Genomic DNA, 14,890 nt, shown 5'->3' with positions numbered 1-14,890 from the left:
ATTTCTACATGGAATCTTCATGGATATGTCACAGATATAGTCCCTCAACTGAATTCCTTCTTTTATTAAATTTTTTGATAGAGTCCACTGAGTGGATTATTCTTTCTTACAAATATCTCTGTCTGTATGTATTTGTTTATTTATAATTTTGAGACATATTCTCAGCTCACTCTGTTGTCCAGGCTGGAATACATACAGTGGCGTGTGTGACCATAGCTCACCGTAACCTTGAACTCCTGGACTCAAGTACATCCTCCCACCTCAGCTTCCAGAGTAGCTGGAACTACAAGTATGCACCAACATACCCAGCTAATTTTTTAAATTTTTTGTAGAGACAGGGTCTCAATACGCTGCCTAGGATGGTCTCCAACTCCTGGCCTCAAGTGATCCTTCACCTCAGCCTCCCAAAGTACTGGGATAACAGGGACAAGCCTGTGCCCAGCAACAAATAATATATTTAAATCAATATTTTAAATAATGGGAAACAATTCATTATATGAACTGCTACCAGAGGGCTTATCACAAATGCATTCATTCCCTAAACTGGATTTTGTAGTATTTTACAAATATAATATTGATGGTATTTAATTATTTTAAGTAGCCTTGCAAAATATTTTAGAACTTAATGCTGGAAACCATCATTCTTAGCAAACTATCACAAGAAGAGAAAACCAAACACCGCATGTTCTCACTCATAGGTGGGAACTGAACAATGAGATCACTTGGACTCGGGAAGGGGAACATCACACACTGGGGCCTATCATGGGGAGGGGGGAGGAGGGAGGGATTGCATGGGGGAGTTATACATGATATAAACGTCATGCACATGTACCCTAGAACTTAAAGTATAAAAAAAAAAAAAAAAAGAACTTAATATTATTTGCTGTTTTATCATATGGTCACTTCCTACATGATTTCTTGTTCTATTTACTAAGACTGGGCTGCTAACTATAATTTTGGCCTCATAATTTTTTTCATTAATTAATTTTTTATTTATATTAGACACATAATAATTGTATATATGTATAAGGTACAACATGACATTGCAATGCCTGTATACATTGTATAATTATTACAATTATTTTAAATCCATAATATGTGTCCAGGTGGCTATTGTTTTCTTAAAAACAGCTGTGATTTTCCCATGTGTCCTATTTCGAATCCCTAAGGTTTTGGTCACAAAGCAGGAATAATTGTATGATTATCAATGAGAAGAGGAAAACGTAACAATTTTAACAATTTAAATTTCTGGCCGTCTAATAAATATACTGCTAATTTGGTATTCTAAACATATCTAACTGTCAATAATACCATCATCTAACCTATTTCTTTTTGTTTCAGGTTGATGATTTGTTTAATTCAACTGAATTTTCCAAACTAGTTTGTGTATTATTTGCTTAGTGGGTGAGTTAAAGGTCAAATGAACCAAGCAATAAAACCCTAAAATCATTAGGATAAGTAAAGTAGGTCTAATGCACGTAACAACTTGGGTGTCCAAGGAATACTGCTGTGCTAGGAAACTTCATCTAAGAGAAAGTAAACTGAGTGCTAAGCTTAACTCTGAACTTTGAGGACACAGACGATAAAATGGAATTGTGATATGTTACAGACCATACCTGTGAATCAAAATGAACATACTTTTCCTTACCATATACTTTAAGAGGTATATATCCTCTAGGGATCTTGATTGGTATAATGAAATGCATTCAAAATAATTTTTAAAGGTGGGGGAGGGGGTAATTTGTGTTTTATTTCTATGAAAGGAGAGTATAATATGTTAGCTCATAGTCTGTGAAGTCATTTCTATGAGGGAACTGGAGGGTTATCCCGGTTTATAGGTTACTGATGAATTAATTTGATAAAGGCAGAAAGCTTAGAGGATCTAGGGCACTGGTCTTCAAACATTTTTATTTCTATACATCCTAAAATAATTTTTAAAAATTCCCCCTTAAATGTTTTAAAATTAATATCTAAAAAATTTCACAAGAAGTTAAAAAAGCTAAAAATGATGTAATTTTTAACATTTTAACTATGGTATTTTTAAATGGAAACTTTTACAGTACATTTAAAAGCATAAAAGATCATTTAAATATCATATAGACTTGATAGCACCATTAGCAGTCTAAAATACAAGAACAACATTTAGTAGTCAGGAATTTTACATTGTTCCTTATTATCTTTGAATGCAGATTTTCATTCTGCTTCTTCTATAGAATTGTCTTTGGAGAGGAATTATTATTGGCATTCTATTGCTCAAAACAATGTAATTGTATACATTTATAGAAATTATGTTAAGTATAATTGGTTAGTATTGCTGTTTCTTTCCATTCAGATTTCTGCTCTTCATATTTCCCTTTGGATTAGATAGTGTGGGAGTGGCTGTGGGGATCTTTTAGGGAATCAGGTAAAAGGAAGTTGAGATGGGAACATGTTTAGTGTGTATTTAATGGGTTATGTATACATGAGGTTGACATTCACTTCCATCTGTAATTACGCAGCAGCTATTAGAGAAGGAGTAAAACCTATACTATTTTGTCAACTCACTTGGAGTCTTCACACATAGGTTCAGGGCTAGAGATTGAACGATGATATGCATGCAGAGACTTGCACCACAAGCATATAGGTGGTGGAGAAGAAACAAAGCTGAAATCAATGGACACAGATGCTAGTCTGTGAAAAACTGTCAGCAAAAGACTTGGTTACCATAAACACCTGGTCACAATAGAAGTACTCACTTACTAGGAATGTACTTGGTAATGCAACATGTGCAATTACAAATGTACCATACAGTTTCCTCCTTTTTGTTAGAAATCACAGAAAGTAAGTCCAGGTGCTGTGGCTCACACCTGTAATTCCAGCACTTTGGGAGGCTGAGGCGGGCAGATCACGAGGTCAGGAGATCAAGACCGTCCTGGCTAACATGGTGAAACCTTGTCTCTACTAAAAATACAAAAATTAGCTGGGCGTGGTGGCAGGCACCTGTAGTCCCAGCTACTCAGGAGACTGAGGCAGGAGAATGGTGTGAACCCAGGAGGCAGAGCTTGCAGTGAGCTGAGATCGCCCCACTGCACTCCAGCCTAGGTGACAGAGTGAGACTCCGTCTCAAAAAACAAACAAACAAAAAAATCATTACAGAAAATAGAATTTCTTTGCCAGTCACAACTCTATAGCAATACTAAAAACAGCATTTATGTCTGTAAGTAAAGTCACATGTTTTTGCATTCAATCAATAATTTTTAAAAACTGTTGAAGCCTATTGTTAAAGAGAATACTGAATCATATTCCTATTCTTTCTATAAAAATAAAATATTAAAATCATTATATGAAGAGGCTATGGACATATGGACATAGGCAAAGTGATGTAAAAATGAGTTAGAGATGTATTGAGTACTTACTGAAAATGTTTTAATATTTCTAGATTTAGAAATATTTGTGTTATCTCTTAGCATCACAAAATTTATAGTGTTTTATTTCTCTTTTCATTCTAAATGTTAACATTTCATTCTAAAGTTATGTACTTTTTCTTAAAAAGCCCTCCTCTCACCCCAAATAATGAAAGCTTCAAGCCCCATTAAAGTTGCTTACATTTTCTTTGATTTTGTGGGCCTCTGCCTCAGTGGTGATCTACAGTTATACAGCACATGGACTGCAGTACAAGAGGCTCCTACCCCGTCCTATAGCACATCTTAATCCAGAACATCTCAAAGTTCCCCAAACAGCCTGTTCTGCTGTGTGTTTTGTTGCTGTTGTTGTTTTTTGAGATGGAGTCTCTCTCTTGTCACTGAGGCTGTAATGCAATTGCGCAATCTGGGCTCACTGCAACCTCTGCCTCCCAGGTTCAGGCAATTCTCCTGCCTCAGCCTCCCGAATTGCTGGGATTACAGACGTGCACCACCATGGCTGGCTAACTTTTTGTATTTTTGGTAGAGACAGGGTTTCAACATGTTGGCCAGGCTGGTCTCGAACTCCTGACCTCAGGTGATGCACCCACCTTGGCCTCCCAAAGTGCTGGGATTACAGGCCTGAGCCACCGTGTCCAGCTCTTCTGGTGTTATAATTTGCTCTTAATGGAAATGTGATTAAATCAAGGAATAAAGCGTCATAGATATTTTACTGGGGATGTTTCACAAATACCAATTGTTTGGGGCTCCTGAATTTTTTTCCTCCCAACTTTTACTTTTGGAAAATGTCAAATGTATGGGAAAGTTGCAAGTGTAATACGATGAATGCCCATTTATCTTTCACCTAGACTTAGCAATTGTTAATGTCTTATGTTTGCTTTCTCTTTCTAAATAAAATAATAATACTGGTAATAATAGCAAGTACATACTATTATTGTTGTTGAGCCATTTGAGAGTAAGTTGCAGACATCCTGATCCTTTATCCATCCCTAAATCAGTCACTACTCTCTAAGAGCAAAGTTATTCTCTCAGGTAAACAGATCCCTCTTCCAGGAAAAGTCTGCTGCCCAGATACAGTAAGTACCAAGCTCCTTTAGGTCAACCCACCTCAGCTGCAAGGAACTGCCTCTTCAGTATAACGTCACCCTCTTCCCAAAGCAGCTTTCATCGCGTAACTAAAGCAGGTGATGGCAAAAATAAACAGTTATTTCAACGGACTTGGGATGACTCAGATAGGCAACAGTCACTCCAGAGCTCCCCTGACCTACTCCTTAAATGCTGGTGTTTTTCCAGGATCTCTGCCTCAGTTTTCTTCTTTTCTGACTCCAGATTAGTGTTTTCCTAAAATTTTTTGTGCTAAGGACTACATTGTTCAGGAGAGGAAGCCCAATTCAAGATACTTTAAAAAAATTAATCAAAGATATCTACATACAAAAAAATTAATCTAGACACAGACCTTTCACAAAAATTAACTCAAAATGAATCATATACCTAAATGTAAAATACAAAAACTATAACTAAAAGATAACATACAAGAAAACCTAGATATCCTTGGGTATGGTGATGACAATTTAGATACAACACAAAGGAATGACCTATGAAAGAAATAATTGATAAGCTGGACTTTGTGGAAATTAAATACTTAGGTTGGGTGCTGTGGCTCATATCTGTAATCACAGCACTTTGGGAGGCTGAAGTGGGTGAATTGCTTGAACTCAGGGTTCGAGAGCAGTGTGGGCAACATGGTAAAACCACATCTCCATAAAAAACACAAAAATGAGCTGGGTGTGGCGGCATGCTTTTGTAGTCCCAGCTACTCAGGAGGCTGAGGTGGGAGAATCACCAGAGCCCAGGAGGTGGAGGCTATAGTGAGCCATGATCTGCCCACTGCATTCCAGTCTAGGCAACAGAATGAGACCTTGTCTCAAAAAAAAAAAAAAAAAAAGCGGGCGCTGTGACTCACGCCTGTAATCCCAGCACTTTGGGAGGCTGAGGCGGGTGGATCACCTGAGGTCGGGAGTTCAAGACCAGCCTGACCAACATGGAGAAACCCCGTCTCTACTAAAAATACAAAAAATTAGCCAGGCATGGTGGCGCATGCCTGTAATCCCAGCTACTCCGGAGGCTGAGGCAGGAGAATCGCTTGAACCCAGGAGGTGGAGGTTGCGGTGAGCCGAAATCGCGCCATTGCACTCCAGCCTGGGCAACAAGAGCGAAACTCCGTCTCAAAAAAAAAAAAAAAAAAAAGAGAAATTAAATACTGCTCTGACAGACGCTGTCAAGAGAATGAGAAGACAAGTCACAGATTGAAGAAAGTATTTGTAAAAGACAAATTACACTGTTTTTTCCATCATACTGTTACCAGTAGTGAATCCACACAGGTCTGCAGCAACCTCCATTTTTGCCTCCTCAGAAGACAGAATTTGACTGAGGAGCATAAGGCAGAAGAAGAGACAGAGGCAAGTTTTAGAGCAGGAGTGAAAATTTATGAAAAAGCTTTAGAGCAGGAACAAAAAGAAAGTAAAGTAGACTTGGAAGAGAACCAAGCAGGCATCTTAGAGGACAAATGCGCCGTTTGACCTTGTACTTAGGGTTTTCTATGCTGGCATACATCTAGTATTTTGTGTCTCTTTTCCCTTGATTCTTCCCTTGGGGTGAGCTGCTGGTATGCGTGGTGGCCAGCTAGCACTTGGAAGTTGAGCTTGCACAGCATGTTTACCGCAGTTGTATGCATGCTCATCTGAGCTGTGTGGAATGCCCCCGTAGGTCACATACCAATTAAACTCTGCCATTTTGCCTCTTAACGCACATGCTTGAGCCCACTTGCTCGACTCCTGAGATCTTATTGGAAAGCTGATGACCACCAGTTTCCGGGTTTGTTTTGTTTTTTTTTTTGTTATTTGTTTTTGAGATGGAGTCTCGCTCTGTCGCCCAGGCTGGAGTGCGGTGGTGCGATCTCGGCTCACTGCAGGCTCCGCCTCCCGGGTTCAAGCAATTCTGTGCTTCCGAAGTAGCTGGGATTATAGGTGCCTGCCACCACGCCAGGCTAATTTTTGTATTTTTAGTAGAGACGGGATTTCACCATCTCGGCCAGGCTGGTCTTGAATTCCTGACCTTGTGATCCACCTGCCTCGGCCTCCCAAAGTGCTGGGATTACAGGCGTGAGCCACCATGCCTGGCCTCAGGTGTTTTATATCTGTTGGAAGACTGCCTTTCCTGGTGCCGGCTGTGACCAATTATTATTTTAGAGTAGCAGTGTGACAACTCCCTGACTATCACCTGATGATCTCCTGACATTCCTGATGGGAGTGGAGACCCTCTCCTGCTGTGTTTATGTCTGACTAGCTACCTACTCTAGCAAAACAACTGCTAATTCAAAATATTCAAAGAACTCTTAAAACACAGCAGTAAGAAAATAAACAACGTAGTTAAAAAATGGGCCAAAGACTGAACAGACTTGTCACTGAAGAAGATATATAGATAACAAATAAGCATATAAGACGTTAAGCATCACATATCATTAAGGAATTGCAAATTAAAACACAATGAGTTGCTGTTACACATCTAGTGGAATGGCCACAATCCAAAACACTGACAACCCCAAATGCTGAAGAGGATGTGGAGTAATACAAATTCTCATTCATTGCTGGTGGAAATGCAAAATGGTTACAGCCACTTTGGAAGACAGTTTGGCAGTTTCTTATACAATTAAACCTACCCTTATCACATGCTCCAGCAATCGTGCTCCTTGGCATTTACCTAAATGAATTGAAATGTGTCTGCACAAAAGCCTGCACATTAATAGTTACAGCAGTGTTATTCATAATGCTTTAAACTTGGAAGCAACCAAGATATCCTATGGTAAGTGAATGGATAAACTGTGGTATATTTAGACAATGGAATATTATTCAGCACTAAAAAGAAACAAGCTATCAAACCATGAGTAGACGTGGAGGAATCTGAAATGCACATTACTGTGTGAAATAAGCCAATCTGAAAAGGCTACCTAAAGTATGATTCCAACCACATCACGTTTCAGAAAGGGCAAAACCATGGAAACAATAAAAAGATCACTGGTTGCCAGAGATTGTGGGGAGGAAGGAATGAATAGGTGGAGCATGGAAGATTTTGAGAGCGATGAAGAAACTGTTCTGTTTGACGTACTTCGATCTGTATAACACTGTAATGGTGAATATCTGTCATTACACATTTATCACTAATTCCCTGAGTGATAAATGAACCCTAATGTAAACTATGAACTTTGAGTGATAATGATGTGTGAACTTAGGCCTATCAGTTGTAACAAATGTATTAATACCACTCTGGTGGGATAATGACAGTGGGGAAAGCTGTACATGTTTTTAGGGGCAGGAGGTATATGGGAACTCTCTATACTGTCTGCTCAATTTTGTTGTCAATTTGAAAGCAACCTAAAAAATTATCATTATTAAAAAGTTAATCATCGTTTTAAATACAAGGTAATCATGGTTTTACTTAAGCATAGCTTTTAAAATTAATCATAGTTTTGAATTAGTAAAAATAAAACTATAAACTTTTGTGACTATTAATATTTTTATTATTTATTAAGGTTGTTTCATATTTATGAGAAGAATAGTATGGTTTCCATTCTTCCATCAAGGTATCTCTATTCGAGTTTAAAATCAGACACCACATCTAGGCAGTTTCTTTTTTTTAATTTAAATTTTTAATTTTTATTTATTGTTGACAGATAATTTATTATCTATATAATATTTCTTGGGTATATGTGATATTTTGATACGAGCATACAATGTGTAATGATCAAATCAGGGTGATTGTGGTATCCATCACCTTAAGCATTTATCATTTCTTTGTGTTAGCAACATTCCAATTCCACTCTTTTAGTTATTTTGAAATGCAGAGTAAATTATTGTCGATTATACTCACCCTATTGTGCTACCAAACACTACATCTTACTCTTTCTAACTGTATTTTTGTACCCATTAACCTACCCCTCTTTATCTCCCCACTCCAGGCAGTTTCTTTCATTACTTTTTATTTCTATTTTATAAAAACTTATAAGTATAGGTTGTTGATAATGGCATTAAGAACTGTTAATTCTCTCAAGTAGTTCTGGATATTTGAATCAAACATGGATTCAGAAATTATGCAACTTTTCTCATTGTAATTACTTTCCACATTTTTCAGTTACTCAAAAGTCAAATATTATAATTTGGGAGACAATTGCAAAATAATTCTTAATGTACCTCTTAGGGATGTTTTTGGCGCTGAAACATATCTTCTTTATGTTTTAGTTGTAGGATGTGAACATGGTTTTAAAATATATGCCTAAATATGTTGTCTATCCCCTCTTTTTTTTTTTTTTGAGACAGAGTGTCGCTCTGTCACCCAGGCCGGAGTGCAGTGGTATGATCTCAGCTCACTGAAGTCTCAACTGACTGCCCAGGCTCAGGTGATCTTCCTGCCTCAGCCTCTGAAGTACCTGGGACCACAGGTGTGTGCCACCATGCCTGGCTAATTTTTGTATTATTTGTAGAGATGAGGTTTCACTATGTTGCCCAGTCTGTTCTTGAACTCCTGGACTCAAGCAATCCTCTTGCCTCGGCCTCCCAAAGTACTGGAATTACAGACGTGAGCCACCACGCCTGGCCCTGTTTATCCCTTGGGGAAAAAAATCCCCAAGTGTTAGAAAAGAATAAACTCTTGCTGAAACCACAGAACTGTAGTTTGGTTTTCCCTGAGAAACTGAAATATTAAAACTAAGGTGTTTCAGGCCTGAAGTTAAAATATTGAATGCATTTCAAAGATTTACCACTTCAACAAGATTTTACAATCACACAAATGTGCTTTACTGGCTATGCCATGTTATAAAGAGATGTTATTATCTTCTCTCTCATTTCCTTTCTAGAGGTATTGTTTTTAAATGTAAAAAGCATGACCTGGAACCTACTGCCCATTTCTTTGCACAGCACACTGAGAAGATGCTAAACTTTGACCTCATTCACAATTTTTCATAATCTACTTCTTAAGTTCTGAATTAAGATCTGGAGACATATTTTTACCTTTCTGCTATTCATTATGGAGAAAGCATCCTGGGAATGGGCACTTGGACAAAACTCCTATCTATTTGTCTGTCTTTCTTTCTTTCTTTCTTTCTCTCTTTCTTTCTTTCTATTTATTTTTGAGACAGAGTCTCGCTCTGTTGCCAGGCTGGAGTGCAGTGGCGCAATCTTGGCTCACTGCAACCTCTGTCTCCTGGGTTCAAGTGATTCTCCTGCCTCAGCCTCCAAAGTAGCTGGGACTACAGGCGTGCACCAACACGCCCAGTTAATTTGTGTATTTTTGGTAGAGATGGGGTTTCACCATGTTGGCCAGGATGGTCTCAATCTCTTGACCTCATAATCTGCCCACCTCAGCCTCCCGAAGTACTAGGATTACAGGCGTGAGCCACTATGCCCAGCCTCCCATTTATTAATGTATTAATAACAACATCTTTTCTTGCTGCACATGTTGCAGATACCTCATCAATACTGATCCCATCAACGCTTTCCAGCCCAGAAAGAAATTAACTAAACAACAAAAACTCTTCTCCAATAGCATGGTGAGTCAGGAGATCTTTAAACAATTCTACTTTGCAATGACCACTTGCTTTCCTTTATTGCAAAAAGATGAACTTGACAAACACACCAGGAGATGGTAGAACCATAAGACTTGAGTCATTTCCATACTAAGATAGAATTTATGTAAATTAAAATAAGAAGATGGAACAAATGTATGTGTTATTCAGGTTTTATATCTTTTTCTATATCACAAGAAATTTTGCGTATTAACTGCTTTGTAATATTTCTATTCAATAACTTAGGGAGGCTGGGTGCTGTGGCATGCACCTGTAGTCCCAGGTACTCAGGAGGCTGAGGAGGGAGGATCACTTGAGCTCAGGAGATTAAAGCTGCAGTGTGCTATAGTCACACCTGTGAATAGCCATTGCATGCCAGCCTAGGGAACATAGTGAGACTGTGTCACTTAAAAAAAACAAACAGAACAGAAAAAAGAACTTAGGAATCCTGTTTCTCAGTGCCCAAAATGAGAAAGAAAACACTGTGATTGATTGTCATCTCTGTGAAGCATTACAGGTGTAGTAGAGGGAGACAAGTGACCAAACCCAGGGGAAAATACCTAACTGAGACCATGAGGCTTGGCTTAGACAGTTATTTTTTCCGCTTTCTCCTCTCAAGACAGGACAACTCTACTGGTGGGAACACTAGCAATTCAAACAAAGAGCAATGATAAGAAATATATTTGAGTTTTGTCCCTGGATCCAGGCACTAAAACCCTTGGAATTTCCTTTGTGGTAGGAGTCTTTTGTTATTCATAATAAACTCCTTTTGATCTCACCTGAGTTCGTGCTAATGAGGTGACTTAGGATGAAGACCCTCAGCAGTCTCAAGATAGGTCTAGTCACCAGAAACCAAGTGATTTGAGACTTGGAACTTTCAGCTTCCACCCTCCCCCAACTCTGTGAAGTTGGGAATGGGGACTCGAGATTAAGCCCCATAAAAACTCCTGAACAATGAGATTTGATGAACTTCTGGATTGGTGAATGCATCCACCTGCTGGAAGTTGGTACACCCTAAATCCGCAGGAACAAAGCTTCTGCACTAGAGACCCTTCCTGACATGGCCTTGTGTACCTCTTCATCTGGTTGTTCATTTGTATCCTTTATAATAAACCAGTAAATATAAATAAATAACATGGCTTCTTGAGTTCTGTGTGTGTGAGCCATTCTAACAAATTATTGAACCTGAGGAGGGGGTCCTGGGACCCTCAATTTATACATTGTATCAGTCAGAAGTATGCTATAAGAAACCTCATACTCGGAACTGGCCTCTGAAGTGAGGGCACTCTTGTGGGTCTGAGCCCTAAAACCAATGGAGTCTCACACCCTGAGTTAGTTTCAGAATTGAACTGGATTGTTGGACACCTAGTTGATATCTGAACAGAATCAGATAGTTTCTTGGTGTGCAAAATGCCCATACATTTGGTGTTAGAAGTGTTGTGTGAGTATAGAAACAGAGTTTTCTACCGGGGACACCAGCAGAAACTAGGCAGACAGCTGAGAAACTAAGGTGGATAATAGCTGATGAATAACTTAAAATTTTTTCAGCATGGTGGCTCGCATCTGTAATCCCAGCACTTTGGGAGGCCGAGGCAGGAGGGCAGGAGGATCACTTGAGCTCAAGAGTTTGAGAACAGCTTGAGCAACATAGTGAGACCCTCTCTCTACCGGAAAAAAAAAAAAAATTAGCCAGTCCTGGTGGTGTGCACTTGGGGTTACAGCTACTTGAGAGGCTGAGGTGGAAGGACAACCTAAGTACAGGAGTTTAAGGCTGCAGTAAGCTGTGATGATGCCATTGCACTCCAATCTGGGTGAGAGTGAGATCCTGTCTCCAAAACAAAACAAAAACAAGCAAAAGCAAAAATAAAGAAATCTTACAATTATTGAAATAGAAACTAAAGAGTACTTTGAAAAACCCTTTGGCAAATGTCTGTCTCTTAAAGTTCTGAACCTTTCACTTAGCTATTGATTAATTAGAGCTGTCAAGGAGAAGAGCATCTGGACTAACTTTCGGTCAAAAATTCCCCTAAATCGAACACTAAGACTTTTAATGATAAACAAAAAACATTGTCAAGCCCTTCATATATGTATTAGACAATTGCCAAGAAATTATTCATACTCTACACAGTTGTGAAGCAAAATATCTGCTGATACGCAAGCTAACATATATCAGTAGTCCTATACCATTTGCTTGCAGTTGGCATCTGTTATGATTGGTTGCTCTCTATGCCTTATCAGTTGTTAAATATTTTGAATATCCCACCTGGTCATTTCCCCAAAGACAGTGATTCCTCTTCAACATTGTAGGCTATTTATATTGGGCAACATTCACTAGAGTCATTTGCTAAAAGATTTTTGCCAAAACTTAATCTGTTTTGTTGCTGAGCAAAATAAATAGTATTCACTTTTGTGGCTGGTTTTATCAGCTGAGCAAAATTCATAGTATTCACTTTTGTGGCTGGTTTTATCGGCTTGTTAGCAACAGTGTGACTTTTGCCTGTTTTGGCTGTGAAATGTACAATGCTGAAGGATGCCTCTATAGTTTTGATTTAAATGATACAATTAATCAGCTTCATACAAGAAAATAGTATATTTGCTTGTTCTAGAAAAATTAAATTGGTTTACTTGATTGAAACTGGGCTTTCTTTGAAAATGGAACAAAGGCATATATACTTCATATTATCATTTGACAAAACTTCACTATTTGACAAGGAGGGTGTAAATGGACCCCACCGTATAATGCAATATTCAGATAATCATAATGGCAGTTCCCATTTGCATTTTTCTTTCTCAGGTCCTTGTGTAAAACCACCCCACTCTACGTTTCACTGGAGGGCTATACTATTTATCTTTTTAAAATTAAATTATTTGGTATTGTAGTGTTTGTTGCCATCTTTTATGCTTCAATGGGTCACTGTTGGTCCATTTTTGTGACTTGGGGATAAAGTACAATAGTGTTAATTAAAATGCATAATCATAGAAGTAAAAAATAACATAAAAATATTTTCCAAGATAAACTTACCAATGCAGTTTTTACAGAGCATGCAAACCAACACTCTTTAAACACGTAATTGGATTTCTGTGAGAATAATGATGAGTTCTTTAAAAAAGTTTTTAATAACGAGTAATCTGACACTTCACTTTTGTGAGATGTGTGTGAATAGAGTTTTCTTCTATTTTTTCTTTTCATACAGACACTCTCTGCAAACCATTGTGGGTCAGCTGGAGGTCTCAGGATTACATTTAAAGATGCACTGTTTGGCGGGGTACAGTGGCTCACTTTGCACTTTGGGAGGCTGAGGTGGGTGGATCACTTGAGTCCAGAAGACTAGCCTAGCTAACACAGTGAAACCCTGTCTCTACTAAAAATACAAAACAACAGCAACAACAAAATTATCTAGGCATGGTGGCACGCGCTACTCCCAGTTACTTGGGAGACTGAGGCATGAAAATCGCTTGAACCCAGGAAGCAGAGGTTGCAGTGAGCTGAGATCCCACCACTGCACTCCAGCCTGGGCAACAGAGTGAGACTGTCTCAAAAGAATAATAACAAAAAAATAAAAAATAAAAACTCACTCTTCTAGAGAAAATCTCATCCATAATTTTCAATTCTGCCCGTGGGCCACAATTCCCAAATATCCATCTCAATCCTGCCTTTGATGACAGACAATGTATCTTTTCGTATGTCTCCTTTTGAACATTGATATGTCCATTAATCTCAATATGTCCAATATCTCAATATGTCCTAAAGATGCTAACCCAATTTATTTTTGGCAACTATTTAGATAATTTTGAATAATTAGAAATTCTTCCATTTACTTCATGCCTCACAATGAGCCACCAAACCTATTCAATTGTATCTTCTAAATGTATTGAACCTTACCTTTTATTTCAATTCTGCTAATACTGCTTTTCTTCAGAATTGTGTAATTTCCTGCCTGTTTTGCAGCCATTTATGCCATATTGGTCAAGCTCTCCTGTTCTTCTCTAATTTATATTCCATGATTCCAAGGTAATCCTTTAAAAAAATACAAATTTTAAGTATTAGCCCAAAAGTTATCCTTACTTTTTTCAGGATAAAATGGAAACCTTTAGTATCACAAGTAAGTTTCTTCATAATCTGATCTTGGCTCACTTATCTGTCACTTCCTCAATAGTACCATACATAACTTTTTACATTTATGTAAATTTATCTTGGTATTCATTGCTGTGTTTTGCACATAGTATTCCTGACAAGGCGTACTATGTTCCTCCCAAGCCAGCTTTGCCTTGGTTGATCACATTCTACAAGATATAGTTCAAAACTAATACAACATCTGAACAGCCTTCCCTTATTAGCCTACTATTTTTCTTTTTAACCAGGGAAAAACACAAATACAATGTAGTCACAAATTATGTAGCCAAGTTTCCCACTTTTGGGGAAATTGCAGGGATCTGCACACCCAGAGGGCAATAAATAAACCTCACCCTGGGAAAGCCACCTTCATGATCATGTTATCTTCCCTGCTAGACAAGTATGCTCCAACATTTTTGAAGTAAATGCTCTCCTCTACACTCAATAATTCTCTACATATCTCTTTTATAACACTTGAAGTGGTTGTTTTAGTATGTAAACATTTCTCAATCTTCTCTTTTTGCACTTCTTGATTTTGTTACTCTAGTTATGTTTTAAGATTATGGAAAGATAAATCAATTTGTTATATTTATATTTCTCACTAACATATTTTAGCATGTAATCTTTTTTTTTAAAGTAATTAAATAAGAGAACTAAATAAACTTGTAATGTTTTTGCCTAAAACCTAAGACTCTCACACTGGGGCCTTTGTTAAAATATTTATAAGAATTTTATGTCCTTTAATGTAAAGTTTTTAAA

At 37.9% G+C, this 14,890-nt stretch overlaps 1 pseudogene; it reads right to left on the bottom strand.

The window, feature by feature from the left end:
• Nucleotides 1–14,381: 14,381 nt before the first annotated feature.
• LOC117073924 lies at nucleotides 14,382–14,535 on the bottom strand (annotated as a pseudogene).
• Between the last annotated feature and the right edge of the window lie 355 nt (nucleotides 14,536–14,890).

This window comes from Trachypithecus francoisi, unplaced genomic scaffold, assembly GCF_009764315.1.
Source record: "Trachypithecus francoisi isolate TF-2019V2 unplaced genomic scaffold, Tfra_2.0 Lachesis_group4, whole genome shotgun sequence".
Lineage (NCBI taxonomy): Eukaryota > Metazoa > Chordata > Mammalia > Primates > Cercopithecidae > Trachypithecus > Trachypithecus francoisi.
The sequence above is the reverse complement of the archived record's forward strand: the minus strand, read 5'-3'. Positions and strand labels throughout refer to the sequence as shown.